General features: G+C 40.4%; 1 protein-coding gene across 5 annotated transcripts in view; it reads left to right on the plus strand.

Moving 5' to 3' along the window:
• The window catches only part of rab30 (RAB30, member RAS oncogene family), a 144,902-nt gene that overhangs the window by 25,978 nt on the left and 97,097 nt on the right, over positions 1–21,827 (plus strand). For 4 of the 5 annotated variants that reach the window (XM_080197081.1, XM_080197078.1, XM_080197080.1 and 1 more), the window contains exon 1: positions 20,264–20,386. The exons of the other annotated variant lie outside the window; for it this stretch is intronic. The gene's annotated coding sequence lies outside the window, so the exon portion shown is untranslated. Of the gene's footprint in view, positions 1–20,263; positions 20,387–21,827 lie in introns of those variants that run through there. 5 annotated transcript variants of the gene reach the window in all.

Here is a 21,827-nt window from a genome sequence, read left to right on the forward strand (position 1 = left end):
TCAACATTGCCAGATGGCTGTAGGGACAGTTGTTTGAATAATGATGGGTATAGGTAGTTCATCACTGACGTAGTCAAGCCTACCTGGTTTCCCTTCAATCTTTTCATCCTGAACTGTAAAACTCAAGAAAAGTTAATGTGTTATAAGCATTGTATGTAAAGGTTACTGGAAATATAGCAGATAATAGATATAATAATAACTGAGGCCTCCAACTGCCTGACTGTTTACCTCCTTCTCCTTGAGTAGAATTGAGTCTAGGTAGTCAGCAATCTTATTTGGCTACATCTCCATCAATTATAATGTAACAACTTCTGAAATATCAGCTTTAACTCACATCAGCCAGATTACTTCATAAATTCAGACTAATGAGACTTTTATGGAATGATGCAGGCAAGCATGATTGACACCTTCAGATCCTTGTCCCTTTCCCTATTTATAACAGTGCAAGATAATTGAAAACACTAGCCATTTATAAGTATAGGATTGATCTAACTTATAACTACTGATTTTTCTTCAAACTGGATGTTTTTCATATATTCTTTCATTTTACCTGAGGGATATCATGGCCAAAATGTTCTCAGCTCCAGGGCTGTCCTGCCACTGGGACTGAAAGTGGGTCGCAAACCTTATTGACATTTTACTAACAGCAGCCAATTGAGGGCAACTACCAGAAGAACCTTCCAATTGAGGGCATCAACCACTTCAGTTGGCAGATCAATGAGGGGGCCAGAAGCTTAGCAGTTTTAACAGCATCACTGATAGAGGCGGCCATTGATGAGGCTGCAGGGAAGGGAAAAGGGCACCTCAATGTTGAGGCTCTCTCCAAAGACTAGTTAAGTTTTATTTAACTCTGCCATGCCTGAGCAGGCAAGCCCCAGTGATTGAAAGGAGTGAATCTTCAAGCATCCCGCTGGAGCTGTGGGATTGGCCATTGTTGCCAAGGGCCCTTTATGGGTCATGGATTAGCTATTAAGGAAGGGCCCAGGAATCCACCACAGTTCCCCACATGGTGGAGCCCTGTCCCAGTGCTAGTGAAATGCAGGTGGAAACAGGAATTGGCCTTGAATTGGTTTAATTTTTGCTGATTTCTGGTTAGTGCAGCTGTGTTGCTGTCATTCTGCTCTTCAGAATATCCGGTGACGGCAGGGAAAACTTTGTGCCCCTCCCACCCACCCAGTGTCGGTAAATTTGAGCCTCATATACTACTGTCACATGATGACATCCTGTGCCTGCTCAATCCTGTTTATTAGCCTGTTTATCAGGCAATTGCACATAGATAGCATTCTTACCTCTGAGTCACAAGGTTCTGGGTTCAAATCTTGTTCCAAGATTTGAGCACAATAGTCCAAGTTGATAGTCCACTGTTGAAGGAGTGCTGTACTGTCAGAGATACACATTTCAGATGAGAACTTAAACCTCATCTGCCTTGTTAGATGGAAAAATGACCCTATGGTGCTCTTTTGAAAAGGAGTTATCCCTGATGTATTGGCCAATCTTTATTCCTCTTCGCAGAAATAGATTATCTGGTCATTGACACACTGTTCTTTGCTGTGCATAAATTGGCTGTCATGTTTCCAATGCCTATTTCAAAATTACTACATTGGCTGAAAAGTACTGAGAGACCTCTGGAGATTGCGAAAAGCATTAAATAAATGCACGTCTTTCTTTCATTATAGGTGGATCTTCAGCCTACCAGAGGACATTTTACCACTTCCTTGAATTGTTGACAGTACATGAATGTCCCATTCATAATTTTCATAATGGCATGGTGGCACAGTGATTAGCGCTGCTGCCTAACAGCGACAATAAGCAAGGTTCAATTTTGACCTTGAGTAACTGTCCATATGGATGTCCTCCCTGTGTTGCATGGGTTTACTCCCACAGTGCAAAGATGTGTGGGTTTGGTTGATTGGCCATGATAAATTGTCCCTTAGTGTTAAGGAGATTAGCAGAGTAAATATTTGGGGTTCTAGGGATAGGGCCTGAGTGGGATTGTTGTCAGCGTAGGCCTGATGGACCAAATGGCATCTTTCTGCACTGTAGGGATTCAATGATAACTGTATATATATTTTGCATAACCATTCTCTGCATATTAGGATGGATTGCAAGTGGCTAACAGCATTATTGCAGGTTATTTTGACTGACTGACTGGTACCTGGAACCAAGGGACTATACTAGTTCAGTAGAGCAACTTAACCTACACCGTTTTTGCTTTTTAAAAAAACGAACAAGTATTGAGTCTGCTGTTCCTGACAGGGCAATAATTGAGCCAATAGTCTAATAATAGCATCTCTGTTTCTTATCCTTTAGTGTTTATATAGTCAACCGTTGCGCCTTGTTAACTCTTTTGATCGTAGTTTTAAACCATCATTTTTTAAAAATACTTAAACTGCTGATTGCTAGCAAGGACAGCATTTATTGCCTTTCTCTAGTTGCCTTGAGAAGGTAGTCGTGAGCCTTTCGATACTACCTTTCCACAGTAGTTATATAATAACTGATTATCACAGGTTGGGTGATGTGTGTAGTTACTTAACTGATCAGTGGATTTGGAAGATAACCAAAGTGAGATGTAAAACCTTTGGATTACAGCAAAAAATAAATGGATTTCTTAATTTGTCAACTAGAACAAACTATACAATGGCATCAGTCTAGGTATCTAAAAGCATTTAAATTATCAATAAAACCCCTAATATTTCTAACCAGAGTATTCCTGGTTATAGATTACTAATTGTAAGATCTAAAGGTCACAACATTTATACCCCAGCAGACTTTAGACCTTGAAATGTACTCTTGAAGATGCTTAGAGTAACCTTTGATAAGCAGGCAGCACACCAAGTGATATCTTCAAGGAAAAGGCCAGGGCTGCTATCTCTGTTTTTATGAAACAAACAGTTCATTTTTTGAAGATCAGCCTGTAAATTTCTAAAACATAAATTGGATACCTGATGTTAATCACTCTCCTACTGAGAATGTTGCCCACAGGAACATGTGTAAAGAATATGTAAACGTCTGCTGTATATTGTTTCCCTCAAAAGAATAGAACAAAATTATGAGCAATGCCTATTGATAATTATGATTTGTGTGGCTGGAAACATGAAGTCAGAAAGTAAACTCCCAAAAATAAACTTTCAAACTAAAGTCCAATCCTTTGCTTTTGGGTTTCATGATATTGAAACATTAATTATTAAAATGTGCAATAAATTTTATTCATCAGTAATGCACACCTTAGAAGTCACAATATGATCCATCCTTTGTTCTGTAACAGTCCACTTATGAACTGGACAAAAGATGACAATCCTAGAAAGGATAAATAACAAACATTTTATGATGTGCACTTAAATAAATGGGAGGCAATTTTGTGAAGGGCAATATGCCTTCACTGTTTTAAAACCAGTGTTCATGTCGTTACTCAGCTTTTGACATGTCTCCAATAGTAAAATCATAGAATCCCTACAATGCATTGGCCCATCGAGTCTGTAGCGACTCTCTTACAGAGCATCTCACCCAAGCCCACTCCCCTGCCCTATCCCCATGATCTCTGCATTTACCATGGTTAATCCCCCAAACCTACATATCTTGGAACACTAAGGGACAATTTAGCATGACTTAACCTGCACATCTTAGGACTGTGGAAGGAAATCCATGCAGACAAATACTGCATACTCCACACACACAGTCACCGAAGGCCAGAATAAACTCAGGCCCTGGTGCTGTGAGGCAACAGTGCTAACCACTATGCCAGGCCTACTATGTAGAAACAGTAACCATTGCCTACAGCAGGTACACTAACTGAAGAGCCTCAAGCTGCATGCTTCTCCTGAACATGGGAGAGCTGTGTGTTATGAATAACTTATTGACCCACTGAATGACTCATCATGCTACTGAAGATGTCATCATTGATACACAAATCCTCCAATGAATAGAAGCAGCTGCCATGGGCGATGCTAGAGCATAGCAATGCCTTACCTCACTTACTTTTGTTCTTGTAGGAGAGTTGGGCACATACTGAATGCCTGATGGGGGCCCAAACAGGGTCTTCATGTTGTCACACCAACGGAGGATAAAGTGATGAAAGTAATCAGAATCATTAGGTTCTTGGGTAATTGCCTTCTTGGGTAATCACTTCATCTCTGTATGCCAGTACTCCCTTATAACAGGAGGTGTGTCATTGATGGTTTCAGCTTATCCTGTTATCACTATTTCCTGTAGCACTTTGAGAATTGCAACTCTGATGTAGTTTGTTTGATCTGAACAAGACGTTTGTCTGTTACATTCAATGACTCTGCTGGGTTGATGACTTCTAGAGCATAATGTGCTGTTACTTCTCATTGAATCTGGAGGATTTTCACACTCTGTACCAGCATCAACAACTTCTGTCAAAGGGACTGCAGCTCTTGGCAGCATGTCAGTGATGTACATCTGCTTCCCCTGCTTATACTTCACTTCCAAATGATATCTCTGCAAACAAAGTAACATCCATGCAGTCTGAGCAAATAGAATTGGCTTGAGAGAGATTCTTTGAAGAGGTTTGTGGAAAAACTCTTCCAAACAGATACTGATTAAAATGCTCACGGGCACAGACAATAGCCTGGCACTCTTTCTCAACCCGTGCACAGCATCATTCAGTTTGCATTAATGCTGCGGATACAAATAAAACTGGTCATCCTTGCTGCATAAGGGTTGCTCCAAATCCTGTCTCACTGGCTTCACATTGCAGGGTGACTTCATCATTAATGACAGAGTACCTCAGAACTCACGGTTGGAACTCTCCTTAAAGGTGCTGAAGTGGGTCTCACACTCACATCTACTTCAATATGATATTTACCAGGAAGAAATCCTAGGACCTGGATGTGTTCAGCAGTCAATGGCTTGGTACCATGCAAAACATTGCAAACCTCATCAGGTGTATGGAGAGTTCTCCGTCCAAGTTTTTGACTTGTTTCAGTTGAGATTACTGGATTGTGCTTAGTGTCTACTATCTTCTTTCCTCTCATTGCATTGTGCTGTCAGCTGAGTTTGCCCTTTGGATGAGCATTTTTCTATCATAGAGCCTCAACTTTACCTTCAACAGCTTCATTTATGGATCACCATTTTGATCAACTTCACTCAGGCCTGCAAAGTTCATGATGTTGCACATAGCACCCAGTGTCATTCTGACACTTCATATTAATTTTATGCTCTTCTTGTGCAGTCATCATTTTCAGTAGTCACAAATGATTATTACCCCTGAGGCTTGACAGTGCCAACACGTTCTCGGGTGATTTAACAGAATCAATTTCTCCAGCAACTATCTTTATATGTTTGCTTTTCTTCTTTCCAGCAAAACATTTGCACGCAAACAGTGATTCAGCCTCTTGCAGTTAGAACACTTCTTTCCTCATTTTGGCCATGTTGCCTTTTGTGTGGTGTCTTTTGCAATAAACAAATCAGGCCTCTGGCCTTGAACGTTTGGCCGGCTCTCTTATAAATAGCTCTTTATTTTCTCTGTTATTCTGTGATTAGAAGGCCTTAACTGCCGCTTAGTATAATGCAAAGCCTCATCAGTTCTCCTACTAGAATCATTGAATCCCTACAGCGCAGAAAGAGGTCGTTCAGCCCATCGAGTCTGCACTGACCCTCCAAAAAAACATCCTACCCTGCCTTATCATAACCCAGTACATTTAGCATAGCTTATCTACCTAAACTGCACATCTTTGGACACAGAGGAATTTAGCTTGGCCCGTCCATCTAACCTGCACATCTTTGAACTGTGGGAGGAAATCGGAGACCCTAGAGGAAACCCATGCAGACATGGGGAGAACATGCAAATTTCACAGTCACCCAAGGCCAGAATCAAAATTGCTGTGACATAGAAGTGCTAACCACTGTACCACCACATGATCCATTAACACTGCCCAGCTGATGATTAATTGCTTCAGAATTTCTTCAGATGGCAATAGCTTTCTTGAGAGCAAGTTTCTTTTCTCTCAGAAGATATGCTCTCATTGTGGTTTCTCTTGATCCGAGGCATGCCTACCTCTGATGAGGTCATCCTCCAGTTGCCCAAATTCACAAGCTTTGGCTAGATATCTCAACACAGTCACATACAGATCAATATTTTCCTCTTTTTTATATTGAACACATGGTATTCATCAATAACATTAGTCATAGTAGAGGGTTCAAAGTGGGTTTCAAGGCCTCCAAAATTTCACCAGTCTGGCTTTTCTGCTCCTTAGTGAGATCTTGGGTGAAATGCAACTTGTAGCACTCTTTCCCAAGCACTGATGACAGACTTACTACTCTTATTTGTTCAGGTTTCTTGTTAACTCTGTCACAATTTCGTAGTCCTGTATTGAGACCAGAAGAATTTCCAATTCATTCTCAAATCTGCCTTCATTTCTATAGGAGCTGGCACTGGAATACTCAAAGCCACACTGATTCACCTAGCAACAATCAGAATGCACTCAATTTCAGCTGTACACGCTTGACACCATGTATCATGTGATGGATAAAATAGCCTCTGTCTCACTCCTTTGTTTTACCAAAGATAACATGACTATACCAAACAAAAGTACTCAAAAGGCATCAATGCATGAAGGCATTTCTCAAAACAAGGGTTTTTGAACGCTTCCTTCACGTGTTCACCCCAAGGAACATGGTGGGGTGAACAAAGACTATGTTGCAGATTGTTAACATGGATTAGAAAGGGTCTGTTGCTGGCACACCAACTTGCCAGCATCTGGTTGGTTCTCGCCCTTCCCCCCACCCCATGTAGTACACTATTGCATGTTGTTCATGTAAACTCCAAAAAGAACAACAGTATGGAGGACTCACTTGGTGGAGCAAAGGAAGTAATTGACCCATGCGCCACAGTACCCAAGATTGGGACATGTTCACAAATATGCTGACATTCTGTACAATTTCTGCCCAGCTTTGTTTGGTCAGGTGGAAGGATCTCTACTTGCTGCTCCTTGGGAAGGGATCTATCACCTTTCCCTAGTATCCTGAAGGAGAACATACAGAAAAACATAGCTAAACAGTAGGGCCACCTGGTGTTTTCCCTCCACTTGTTTATTTCAGCCTCATAGACTACTCCTAGTATGCCTCAACTGAGCTTGATAGGTCCCCTAAGGAATGTTGCCCTCAGCCAAAGAGATGGAGGCATGCACACTGTTTACAAAGACTTCCACAGGACTGGTATTTCAGCAGTCAGAATCATCAAGACAGCACAGAATGCAGGGCTTGGCAGCCTTATGAAAAGGATACCTGAACCTGCTTCAGTCAGGTTACACTGAAATTGATATCACACGACCAACCTCTATTCCACCATTGGCTGGGTCCCCAGCCCCAGGATGTTAATTGGCTAGCAGCCATGTGCTTGTGGTCTGCTAGCTACATTTCATTTACATGGCAACAGCATCCACTTCTAGTGCTGCCATCAAGATCCACACTGGACCCACAAAGTTCAGTCTAATTACTAATAGGACCTCTCCAGTGAATAGGTAGGGTAGATGATCTGTAAGGTGCCAGAATTAAAGGTGGATCAGCTATTGTAGTGTCTAATCCCTGCAGGATGAATATGCAACAATTCATGGGTCAGATATCCTTGAGTCAAGTGTATGTTTTGACTGATGTTTGGAAAGAATAGGAGGTTATAGAATCCTACAGTGCAGAAGGAGGCCATTCAGTCCATTGAGTCCACACCGACCAAAATCCTACCCAGGCCATATCCCCACAACCCCACGCATTCACTCTATCTAGTCCCCCTGACATTACGGGGAAATTCAGCATGGCTAATTCACCTAATGTGCCCATCTTTGGACTGTGGAAGGAAACTGGAGAACCCGGAAGAAACCCATCCAGAGACGGGGAGAATGACTCCACAGTGACCCATGCTCGGAATGGAACTTGGGTCCCTGACGCTGTGAGGTAGCAGTGATAACCACAATGCCACCCCAAATATTCTGGGCTATGATTTTTGAGTTCATAGAGGAACTGGTTATTCTGAGCAGCATGGTGATAGAGAGCTGTGTGACTAGTTTTATGTCTGTTTTGCTGAATGAAGGAACTTGGAGATGCAGGAATTGACATTTTGGACTCAGCTAATTTTTTGGGCAAGGAGCCTGGTAAAGAGATCAAACTTATCTTTATTTTAAAACTGATTTCATCAAAAGATCCGTTAATCATTTGTGCTTGTGTATGAGTTTCTAAATTACTATCAGCATCTAAACGTTTGAGCATTACTACAAGGACATATCACACAGTAAAGGTTTGATAATGTTTTCTATGTAAAAGTAGACATTTATATTTTTATCATCTATTTGACAATGCAAAATAAATTGTTCAAGTCAGTGATATCATTGTTCAGCTTTATTCACAATTTCTCAGATTATGAAGCAGTCCATGCCCTCAAGCATCAAGATCTGGACAACTTCCAGGCCTGGCATGAGAAAAAGCAACTAACACCGTACCGCACAGGGACCAGTCATTCACCATTTCCAACAGTAACTAGCCTACTCACTGCCCTGTGGCATTATCATCACTGAGTCCCATACCATCTACATGTTGGGCATTGCCATTGACTAAACTCAACTAAATCAGTCACAAAAATGTGTTGGCCTAGAGCAGACCAGAGGTTTTTGCAGCAAGTGGCTCACCTCTTTACTCTGCAAGGCCTTTTTACTATGTATAAAGCACAAGTCAGAAGTATGATAAATTGCTCTCTGTTTATCTGGATGGATGCATCTACAAAACACTCAGGAAGGTCAACACCATTCTGGGCAAAGCATTCCATTTGATTTGTACTTCATTCACTGGCATTATCAGCTACTCCCTCTAATGCAGGTGTATCTTCTCTAGTGTGTAACTATTCTCAGGATGCACTACAGCAATTCACAATGACTTCTTCAGCATTGCCTACCAAACCCACACTTTCCACCACCTAGCAAAAAAGGATAGCAGAGCATACTGTTACGTATAGGTTCTCCTCCAAGTAATATATCTTCCTAACTTTTGTACATATTGCCATTTCTTTATTGTCATTGGATCAAACTCCTCAGCTAACAATATTTTAGGTGGGCCTTCACCACATGGATTTCAACATTTCAAGAGAATACCTATCACCACCTTCTCAGGGTATTATCTCAAGAATGAATAAAAAAAGAAAAATGCCGGGAATGGAACATTTTGGTGAAAGTATTTTTTTTGCCAGAAATTAGTTCCCAACCTTTAAAGCAGGTCAACTAAAGAAAAATTCTAAAAAACATAATCACCATCATCCTCTTTTATTAGTTAGTATCTCCCAAACTCGCAAATATAAGAAATAAAGCCATGATTGAGCACTCAATTGAAAATTCTATCATTGGCATTACTGCAGCTAAGGTGATACACAAATTCAACATTTCTCATTGTAGTTTGGATAATTGTGATGCTCAAGGTACCTCTGTAAAGTCATCCACCTCCGCCCCTACCTTTGATAATCTGCTGCTGAAATCTTCAATGTGCACTTGTCATTTCCATACTCAACTGTTTCAGTGCCCTTGCGGCCTACCTCCTGCCCTCCATCCTATGTGAACTTCAGCATGTCCAATCCTATGCTCATCGTATCTATCTTGCACCAAGTCATATCACACATCACCTCTTGTTCATTGACTTTAAACCTCCACTTTAAACTTCTTAATCTTACGTTTAAATCTGTGATTTTCAAACTGGGGTGTCAGGGCTTCTTCCAAGTGTCTGTGACACAGGGCCAGCATTACAGGTAGGCAACTGACAGAAGCACCATGGTCAAGTGAAAGCAAATGAACTGTGGGCGGAGGCATGCCCTGCTCCCCTCCCCTCAGGCTCACACACTCCACCTGCTTCACTCGTGCCTCTTTGAGCATTGCTTCCCCACACTCCTGGTTCTTTTCCAATGCTCTTGCTATTTCTGTATGCCTGCTCTCTCAGGTTCCCTGCTTTCTTTCATTTCTTGTGCTCCTGTTCTCTCCAGGCTCCTGCTATCTTTGTCCTGTTGCTATCCCTGGGTTCCAGTTTCCTCCATGCTCTGTGTAGTATAAGGGCCTGGCACATACAGATTGAGTACAATACCACCCCATACAGTGATGCAATAGGTTACGTGACCCTTACACAGTGTCAGCTCCTAGCTACTGTATATTTATACATAGTTCTAGTCATTAATAAAGTTAACCTACGAAAGACTTCATCAAACATACTGAAATGTAAGCTACACTCCAGAACACTCTGCTCCCACAGCACTTCTCACCTTCTGCACCCCTTGGGTTTTCTCCATGTGCCTGCTCTCTCCAGAATCCTTTCTCCAAATCCTAATAAATGCTGGAAATGCTCAGGCACGCTATGGCGATGAGCGAAACAGAGTTAACATCTGAGGTCTGTGATCTTTTATAAGTAACAGACCTGAAACGTTAACTCTGTTCCGTTCCACTGATGCTGCCATAGGTTGCTGATGATCTCTGAGATATGGTCCTTCTGTTCCCACTCTTCCCTGAATACTTTTTTCAGGCTCCTGCCCTCATTGTACTCTTGCCAAGGATAGAAAAGTTCTGCAGTGAGTAGTAATATCCATCCCCTTGTTATCTGTAAAGAAATACACTCACTTCAAGCTCTGCAATTCTATTTCCTAAACTTCTCCATCTCTCCACCTCTTCTCCCCCTTGACAAATTTTCTTACAACCCACTTCTGCAATCAACTCTTGCTCACCTCACCTAATATTTCTTTCTTTGGCTCAGCTTCAGTATTTTGATTTTTAAAAATATATTACTGTTCCGTTAAGAGATTTTTGATGCCATTCGGATAGTTGTTTATTATGGTTTGTTCATTGCACGAACAATTAAGGAAAAGATATATATGTGTGCCAGTGAAAACCCACTTGAAATTGGTAGAGAGAAATGAAAGCAGAGAATCAATAGTCACTGTTTGATTGCTTACATCTTAACATTCATTATTTCATCATCATTTCCAGTGTATGATATTCAGTCGGAACATAAAATTCACAATGAGCTCTGGGGGCAGTTGCTCCAAATATCTCAGTTAAGAATGGTGGGGAGTTCCCTACAACATGTACACACTTTAATTTGTTACTGTGACACGTTTTCATGTGACACATGAAAACTATTCTATTTTGAGTTACAATTATTCTCAGGTTTTCATGATTTATTTATGTCATGTCAAAACACCTTGCAGTTTCTGGAACATTATATCAAACCATTTATCTATACATATATTTAGCCTTACCACTTCTATTCACTGTGTGTTGATTCATTGTTTAATTATTTATATTTTTGATGTTAGACTAAGGAGATGTAATTATTTGCTGTTGTTTCAACTCCAGTCACATAGAGACTCCAGAAATGTAACAGACATGAACAGTTGAATAAAATATTGTAAATAGATATTCAATTAATACTTAACCCTTGTTTCAATTGATATAAAACAACTTGAGTCAAAAAGAGTTTATAGAGCATTTGTACAGAACTTTAACATGTTCCAAAGCTGTCACAATTAATTAATTGCAGTAATTGTTGTAATGAAGGCACCCTATAACAGACAATTTACAAACAGTAAAATCTCACAAGTAAGAATAAAACAAAGTCTTGCATTTCTATAGTGTCTTTCATGATATGAGAACATCTCGGAATTCTTTACAGGCAATTAAGTACTTTGAAGTCTAATCACTGTTCTGGCAAATTAAATGATTGATTTATGTTGGGTAACATTGGTCAAAGGAGGAATGTTGACTTGGACATCAGAGGAGCTCCCTGTTCTTCAAATTGTGCTTGGAATCTTTTACATCTACCTGAATGGGTAGCTAGGCCTGAGTTTACTATCTCATTGGAAAGATGCAGCACTTCTGCCAATGCAGCATTTCCCCAGCACAGCATTGAAGTTTCTGCACTGTTCTGCCTGCACATTTTATCTAATTTTGTATATCATTCTCTGCTTATTAGTTTCAAATTTCCCTTGTTTGGCATTATCTGCAAATTTGCATTAGGAACATAGGACTTAGGGGCATGAGTAGATCATTCATCCCCTTGAGCCTGTTCTGCCATTCAATAAGGTCACGGCTGATCTGGTTTTTGGTTTCAACTCCATTTTGCTGTCAGCACTCGTCTCCCCACAAACCACCACCCCATAACTCTGACTCTATTGTCTATCAGTAACCTTTTGAATCCAATACTTTAATGTAAATTAGAAGTTATTGAGGTTCATTTCACTCAACACACACTCTCCACTTCTACATCATCACCTAACAAATTGTCATTGATTCCTACTGTTCAACCAGTTTTTTATCCATTTCAGTTTCATTTACCCATGCAGTTCAGTTTCATTTACCCATGTTTACTCCATATCCCTTAATAATTTTTGGATTTCAAAATGTAATCAGTCTGATGTCACATCTAGCTTTCCATAATCATGTGAATACTATGAGGCAGGCTATCTGTAAGCAGATATCTACAGATCATTCAACAAAAACTTACTATGATGAAACACTGGAGAAGCACAGCTGCCCTTAAACATGAAACATGGTGATCAGAAGTGGGGGTGAAAGAGAGTTTTGAACTCTAGAATGGGCTGCAGAGAAGACACAGTTCAGAAAGGCACACAGAAAATGTGAAATCTACAGAAAGCTACTGCAAAAGAACAAAGGAAAAGCAAACACAAAAGGAAACTTAAAAGAAGTCTACAAGAAAAATACTGAGTTAATACAATGGCAGCAGACAATTTTTCAGTCCCAGCTCCAGTAGACATGAAATGTAATATGTGGCAAAATTGGCAGTTGTTTTTCACTTACAATGAAAAAACTATATAATTACAACAGACTTAATTAACAAACTTGAACCGATAAGAATAATGTGGAGATGCCGGCGTTGGACTGGGGTAAACACAATAAGAAGTCTCACGACACCAGGTTAAGGTCCAACAGGTTTATTTGGTAGTAAACGCCACTAGCTGCTCCTTTGACAGGTGACTGGGGAGTTCTGATCACAAACAGGGCATATAAAGGTACACACAGTTTACAGAATACTGATTAGAATGTGAGTCTTTACAGCTAATCAGCTAATAAAGTCTTAAAGGCGCAGACAATGTGAGTGGAGATAGCATTAAGTATAGATTAAAGAGATGTGTATTGTCTCCAGACAGGACATTGAGTGAGATGTTGCAAGCCCAAGCAAGTCATGGGGGTTACAGTACTGTGACATGAACCCAAGATCCCGGTTGAGGCTGTCCTCATGTGTGCGGAACTTGGCTATCAGTTTCTGCTCAGTAACTCTGCGCTGTTGTATGTCATGAAAGTCGTCTTGAAGAACATTTACCCGAAGATCAGAGGCTGAATGCCCGTGACTGCTGAAGTGTTCGCCAATGACTTGCCTGGGCTTGCAACATCTCACTTACTGTCCTGTCTGGAGACAATACACATCTCTTTAACCTATGCTTAATGCTAACTCCACTCACATTGTCTGCACCTTTAAGACTTGATTAGTTGATTAGCTGTAAAGACTCACATTCTAATCAGTATTCTGTAAACTGTGTGTGCCTTTATATGCCCTGTTTGTGATCAGAACTCCCCACTCACCTGACAAAGGAGCAGCACTCTGAAAGTTAGTGGCGTTTACCTCATGTGTGCGGAACTTGGCTATCAGTCTCTGTTCAGCGACTCTGTGCTGCCATGTGAAGTCCTGTCTGGAAACAATACTACCAAATAAACCTGTTGGACTTTAACCTGGTGTTGTGAGATTTCTTACTGATAAGAATAATCATAGAACGTAGAACATTACAGCGCAGTACAGGCCCTTTGGCCCTCGATGTTGCGCCGACCAGTGGAACCAATCTAATGACCCTCTAACCTAAACTATTCCAATGTTATCCATATGCCTATCCACCGACCATTTGAACGCCCTTAAATTTGGCGCGTCCACAACTGCTGCAGGCAGGGCATTCCACGCCCTTACTACCCTCTGAGTAAAGAACCTCCCTCTGACATCTGTCCTATAATTACCACCTCTTAATTTAAAGCTATGTCCCCTCGTGATAGCCATCACCATCCAAGGAAAAAGGCTCTCACTGTCCACCCTATCTAACCCTCTGATCATCTTGTATGCCTCAATTGGGTCACCTCTTAACCTTATTCTCGCTAACGAAAATAACCTCAAGTCCCTCAGCCTTTCCTCATAAGACCTTCCCACCATACCAGGCAACATCCTGGTAAACTTCCTCTGCACCCTTTCCAATGCCTCCACATCTTTCTTATAATGCGGCGACCAGAACTGTACGCAATACTCCAAGTGCAGCCGCACCAGAGTTTTTACAGTTGCAACATGACCTCACGGCTCCAAAATTCAATCCCTCTACCAATAAAAGCTAACACACTGTACGCCTTCTTAACAATCTTATCAACCTGGGTGCCAACTTTCAGGGATCTATGCACATGTACACCGAGATCTCTCTGCTCGTCGTCACTACCAAGAGTCCTTCCATTAGCCCTATATTCTGTACTCCTGTTGCTCTTACCAAAGTGAATCACCTCACACTTTTCCGCATTAAACTCCATTTGCCACCTCTCGGCCCAGCTCTGCAGCTTATCTATGTCCCTCTGCAAACTGTAACATCCATCCTCACTGTATACAACTCCTCCGACTTTGGTGTCATCAGCAAATTTACTAACCCATCCTTCTACACCCTCATCTAGGTCATTTATAAAAATGACAAACAGCAGTGGCCCCAAAACAGATCCCCGAGTTACACCACTTGTAACTGAACTCCAGGTTGAATATTTCCCATCAACCACCACCCTCTGTCTTCTATCAGCGAGCCAATTTCTGATCCAAACTGCTAAATTGCCCTCAATCCCATGCATCTGCATTTTCTGCAGTAGCCTACCATGGGAAATCTTATTAAACGCTTTGCTAAAATCCATATACACCACGTCAACTGCCTTACCCTTATCCACTTCTTTGGTCACCTTTTCAAAAAACTCCATAAGGTTTGTGAGGCACAACCTACCCTTCACAAAACCGTGTTGACTATCCCTAATCAATTTATTTCTCTCTAGATGATTATAAATCCTATCCCTTATAATTCTTTCCAAAACTTTGCCCACAACAGAACTAAGGCTCACCGGTCTATAATTCCCAGGATGGTCTCTACTCCCCTTCTTGAACAAGGGGACAACATTTGCTATCCTCCAGTCTTCCAGCACTATACCTGTAGCCAATGACGACATGAAGATCAAAGCCAAAGGCTTTGATTTAATCAGACTTCTCACACTGCTGGGAAAGATTCCCTTCATGGGGAAAACCGCGCTTTAACTGCAATAAGCAAAATCATTTTGCACACAACTGTGTGGCTAGAAAGAAGCAACATAAGCCTATAAAGATAGCCACTGGAGAGATATAAGCAGATGATTCTGATGAAGAACTGCACACCATTCAACAGGTTGGTAAAGATTACAGGAGATAAATGACAGTTATAGACAGGGATTATCAAGTGACCAAAACATGTCAGATAGACATTTGGACGCAATGCAACATAATGATCTTCACAGATTTGCATGAAATAGCTCAACATGGTGATTTGAAAATATCATGTGACAAGTTCAATGAAGACTTACTATGATGAAATATTGAAGAAGAACAGCTGTCCTCAAACACAAAACATGAAATCTTAATTAACAAATATCTCACTCAGTTGTGAAAGCTCCAAAACTGAAATATGTTGTATTTCCTGTAAGGACCCTCCTTATTCAGTATTATGTGCACAATCTGAAATTACATTGGACTTAGTGGTTGCCACAGAGATGTGCATTATACTGTGATGTTATGCTTCCATAATACCATGACTGGTGTCATTAATCATGCAAAGTATTCCTCATTCATGTTGTTGCATAGGGAACTTTAATGCAAAATATCTGATTTCTCAAATCAGACTGCCTCTAACAGGCAGTTTTACAACTTAAAACATATAAAAGAGTTGGCTGCAAGTCACATCAAATACAGATACTATTTCCCTTCTGAATAAATAGGATGAAGAGGGAACTCAGAACTATACTTACAATTTAAACTAACTTATGTGCTGAGAAGTTCAGTGATGCGTTCTTTCACAGTGGATTTTGACATAAATATAGAAAAAGATTTACATTTTGTTTGTTTGATGTGCGATGTGAAAATATAGTAACTCAAAAAAACTAAAAGTTTACTCAAGATCTCTGACAAAGAAGCAAATTTCTTCATGACTGGGCTCCATTAGAATAAAATTGCCACTGTTACAGTTTTTAAAGAAAACATTATTCAATAGTGTTTATCAGGCATTATGGGGAAAAGGCAGGAGAATGGGGATGAGAAAAATATCAGCCATGATTGAATGGCAGAGCAGACTCGATGGACTGAATGGCCTACTTCTGCTCTTATGTCTTATGGTCTAATCTTCTCTGGTGATTGCAACAAAATATAATGGGAATGATTCCAAAGTCCTTTTTATATTTTGGCAGCTCTATAAGATTGTTTAAAGAACTAACCTGTCTTTTTCTCTGCAAATGCTAATAGACTTCCCATACTTTCTATTTCAGTTTCAGGTTTCCAGCTTTTGCAAATCTTTCATTTTCTTTATGTCGGCAGCACGGTGTCACAGTGGTTAGCACTAATGCCTCACAGTGCCAAGGACCCGGGTTTAGTTCCAGTCTTAGATGGCTGTCTATGTGGATTTCGTCTGGACGCTCCACATTCCAAAGATGTGCAGGTTAGGTAAATCAGCCATGCTAAATTCCTCCTTTGTGTCAGGGTAAATTAGCAGGGTAAATATGTGGAGTTATGGGATAGGGCCTGGGTGTGATTGTTGGGAGTGCAGGCTTGGTGGGCCAAATGGCTTCCTTCTGCATTGTAGGGATTCTATGATTCAATGTATTAACATATTTGGTTTACTGAATACAGCAGTCTGTGGACACCCTTTGATACAAAATCCTGTTACAATGTTTCACCCACTGAATTATTTCTACTTTTGTAGTGATATTAAAAGATTCAAGAAAGAGAAATCTATGAACCATCTATTCAAGGTGGAAATAGTTTTTCAGTCAGTAACTGCAAGTTTGTTTTCAGAGTTCTTCAGAGTCTAATAAGTGGATTTTTAAAAAAAATTATATTTGTAGGATTGAAAAACTTTGTTCCTTGGGTCTGTCTTTTAAGATACATATTGACAACATTATCCTTTCAAAGTGATAATTAGTTGGCAATTACATTCAAGGAAATAAAAAGAAAATTTGAATGCTTAAAATCTGAATTAAACAGAAATTGCTCTAAATATATAGCAGATCTGTAATGTCCGATGTAATCTTCTTTCTAGGTTAACCTACTTTAGATCTTCACTCCAGGACTATCATGCACTTTGTTAAGAAGTGCTAATATGGTAACAGTATTGAGTGCGCAAGTTTTCTCTTTAGCTGCTATCTTCTGTTTTCTCACATTGGCATTTGTAAATTCTTTACTCTAGCATGAAGAGAGTGGTATCAAACAAAATATGACACCAAGTCACATAAAGAGGCGAGCAAAATCTTAAGGTAGGTTTTAAGGAGCATTGCAAAACAGGAAAGTGAGATAGAGAGGCTTCCAAAGGGAATTTTTGATCTTAGGGCCTGACAATAGAGCATGCTATCAGGAATGGAGTGATTAAAATCAGTGTTACTGAGAGGCCAGAAGTGGAGGTGTGCAGAGATCTCAGAAGATTTGCGAGCTCGAGATGGTTATATAAATGGGAAACATTGAAGGCCTGGAGGGATTTGCAAAAAAGTGTTGGGGTTTTAAAATTGATTCACTGCTGAACAAAACCAATATATGTCAATAAGCAGAAGGGTGATTTGTGAAGTTCGTTGGAGTTAGAATATGAGAGCAGAGTTCTGGATGAACCAAAGACTACAAGAGGGTGATAAGTAGGAGGCAGGGCAGTGGAGCATTGAAATCATCAAATCGAGATGTTACAAAGAGATGAAATGGAATTTTAGCAGCAGCTGAGCTGATAAATGATTAGAGGAGTAGAATGCTGGAGATAGGTGGAGATGGTGATGGAGCAAATAATGCTCATCTCAGAATCAAATAGGACTGCAAGGTAATTAATAGTTTGGTTCAGCCTGAAACATGACCAGGAAGAGGGATGGAGTTAGTGGCCAGGAAATAGAGATTATGGTGGGGACCAAAGACGTTGGGCAGGATTTTTCAGCTTTGCTCGCTCCAAAACCAGAAAAGCCCACTCAAGGTCAACGAACCTTGCCATAGTCCACCACTGCCCGCAGCGATTCCCATGGTGGGCAGGACGGTAAAATTTACCCCAATAGCTTTGGTCTTCTTAATAAAGTGACATAATGGTTACATCAAGAAGGAAGCCAATCATCCTGTTCTGTCAGGGCCCGCTCTCTATTAATTTTTTTTTTCCCGCTTCATATAATTACCAAATTCCCTTTTGGATATCACATTTGAATCTGCCACCAATAAAAAAGTGTTTTTCCTAATGTTGCCCTTTCTTTGCCAATCACCTTTAATAGGTATTCTCTGGGTCTTGACCAGAGTTTCACCCTTTCCACTATGTCCTGATCCTTCTTGATGTTAAACACTGTGATCCATTCTCAACTTTCTCTTCTGTAAGGTGAACAATTTTTGCTTTACCGATGTATCTGTGTAACTGAACTTTCTCAAGCTGGAAACATTCTTATTATTCTTTTGTATATCCTCTCCAATGCCTGAACATCCTTTCTAAAGGGCTGTTCCCTGAATTCTACAATAGTTTGGAAATTTTTGATCATCTAGTATGGGATGTCAAACAAAATAAGTAGAAGAGCCAAGAAGTATATACTATCTAATTATCTTTCAAGGATATATGGTTATATGGAAACTCAAGAATTATAGTTACAATTTAAGCAAATTGGATGAATCTTGTCCTGTACTATGACATTTGCCCGGCAACATCTTTCAGTCACATTTTGGTTTCATATCCTCCCATGCATTCAATTTAAAATCTTTGCCCTCAGTTTTGGATCCCTCAGTGATCTCTCCTCCACTTCTGCTATTTCTTTATTTCCATGTCCTTCCATGATCATTCTGTCACTCTGACTTAACCTTCTAAGCATTCGTCCTTTTAATGGGACTAAGTGGCGACAAATCCCCAGGATTTCACAAATTTATTTTTCATTTTCTTCATGAGATGTAAGCATTATTGACTGTAGGTGCCGGAATGCTTTTTTTGTTGGTGCTGCTTGGTACTTTATTCAGTTAAATACTTTGTTGATTTTGGGATCTCTCATCTCATCTTCCAACCGTTGATAGTTAGGAACTCTTAAACAATGGGTGACATGGTGGCACAGTGATTAGCACTGCTGCCTCACAATGCCAGGGACCTGGGTTCTATTTCTGTCTTGGGTCACCGTCCGTGCAGAGCTGCATGTTCTCACCTTGTCAGCGTGGGTTTCCTCGGGGTGCTCCGGATTCCTTCTACAGTCCAAAGATATGCAGTTTAGGTGGATTGGCCATGCTAAATTGGCCCTTAGTTTCCTAAAATATGTAGGTTAAGAGGATTAGCCATGACATATGCAAGGGGTTACAGGGGACAGGGTAGAGTTGGTGCAGACTCGATAGTCCAAATAGACTTCTTCTGCACTGTAGGATTCTATGATTCTGTTATTCTGTCTTTTATAAATCTTCTGAAATCTCAAGCCTTTGATTAAGTCATTTAGTCATTCCTCTTAACCTCTCCCTTTATGGTTTATATCTAATCATGCCTATTAACGAAACACTTCTCTTAAGGTGAGAGATCTGCAAATGATATTGAAATTTTAGTTCTGGGACACACAAAATGTTAGCTTAGCAAAACCTGCTCAATCTAAGGGTCTGGTATTGTGCTGGTTTTGAAGTCTTCTGCAGTTGAATAGCCAATGTCTCGGGCCCAAACATTAAGATGATACTGAAGGACACCCTGTGGATGTAGATCTGCACCCCAAAACATCAGCGGTTGTGGAGGGAAGGAACACAAACATTACAGCACTTGGCTACACCATATTTGCTACTCAGGAGCAGTGTGGAATGATTGATTGCCCTTCCACTGCCAGCGCAACTCTTCGAAGACAAAGACCCCACGAAAAGAAACAGATCCGGATGGCGGCGCGCATGCGCGGCTGGGAGGAGGACTACAACTCTCGGCGGGCACCGCACTCCACTTCCGGCTGGTGTTTCCGCTCGGGAAGAAATTACGTCATGGTTAAAGCTCTCAGAAAGTGGGTGCATTGTGCAATGTAGTGTCTGTGCTGCAGCGCTGGACACAGTCACAAGCAGGGGATGACTGCTGCACTCCGAGACACGCTCTAACTCCACATTTCTCACATAGCACCGACAAAGAAAAATAAAACCGAAACAAGTAAGTTTTTATTCCAGGCTGTTTTATTTTGTATGTGTTGTGAATGACTTCTGATTTCCTTCATTGCTGTGCTCGTGTTTTCTCCCACTTCCAGCACAATTCATGGAAGTGAGACTGAAGTGGTCTTGGCTTCCGGACTGATTGGTCATTCGTCTGTTTAATGTTAGCATATCTGCTATTGTGCTGTTATGATTTCAAAGTGGTTACAGTGTGCAGCTTATTGTGTAGAATGCAATGAACTAAAAGCTATTTTTAGTTTCCAAAAGTGAAAATGTGATTTGTAAATTGATTATTCTTGAATGCATTATTTTGATTTTAGCGCTCAAGTTTCATTTCACAAAGTTGTGATTTATGCTGAATCAGCTTATGCTGTTAAACGGCTTGATTGTCAAATCTTTGATTTTAAAATTGCAACTTTTTTCCAAATTAAGTATTGTGCTCAATATTTGGTGGCCTCTGGTAGAGGGAGGAAGAGGCAAGTCACTGGAGGACATTGACTTCAGTCTATTTCATTGTATTTGGAAATACTATTGTCCAAATACTATTTGTACCCTAAGGGGATAAGGTATAGTTGCTCAATAAAATTTGTCCTTTGTGTGACCCAAGGCTGTTTGTACTTAAATTCTGATTTCCTAGTACTATACTAACAATTCTGTTGGCCCATTTAAAGACAGCTTAATATCGTGTCAAATCTTGTGAAGCAATGTTGTTATACACAATATATAATTTTGACATAAACATTGTTTTAAGATTGGTATTGATTTGAATAATTGAAGGCTCACAGATTTAGTAAATTTTTTATTTTTCCAATGTATTTAAAGATATATTTTAACAAAATTTATCTACTTTTGAAACTTTTTAAATTAATATGGTGCCATAGAATCCCTATAGTGTAGAAGGAGGCCATTTGCCCATCAAGTTTGCACTGACTTTCCAAAAGAGCATCATACTCAGGGCCCATCACTGTAACCTTGTGCATTTGCCATGGCTAATCCACCTGACCTGCACACTTTGGATTGTGGGAGGAAACTGGACCATCTGGAGGAAACCCATGCAGGCATGGAGAGAATATGCAAACTGTGCACAGTCACCCAAGGAATCGAACCTGGGTCCCTGGCATGGTGAGGCAGCAGTACTAACCCTTGTGCCCCAAACAAGACTGTTCCCAAGGGATGGGTTTGAAGTAAAGCTAACCTTGCCTTCTTTGTGTTTCCCAGCATACTTCACTTTTCCTTTGGCTCTAGTGCACAACAGTACAAAACTGCAAAGTTTTAGTGTAAGATTTAACTAAAATGTAATGACTGCATTTAATCAGTTTATTATTGCTTTAATATGGTACGACCTATGGGGCATTGCCAAAGTGCATACATTTTGGAATGCTTCCTTTTGAACAAAGCACAACATTTGAAATGCATGTTGTTGAAGAATACGTAATAAGATA

This window comes from Carcharhinus amblyrhynchos, chromosome 10 (assembly GCF_965287045.1).
Source record: "Carcharhinus amblyrhynchos chromosome 10, sCarAmb.v2.hapA, whole genome shotgun sequence".
NCBI lineage: Eukaryota > Metazoa > Chordata > Chondrichthyes > Carcharhiniformes > Carcharhinidae > Carcharhinus > Carcharhinus amblyrhynchos.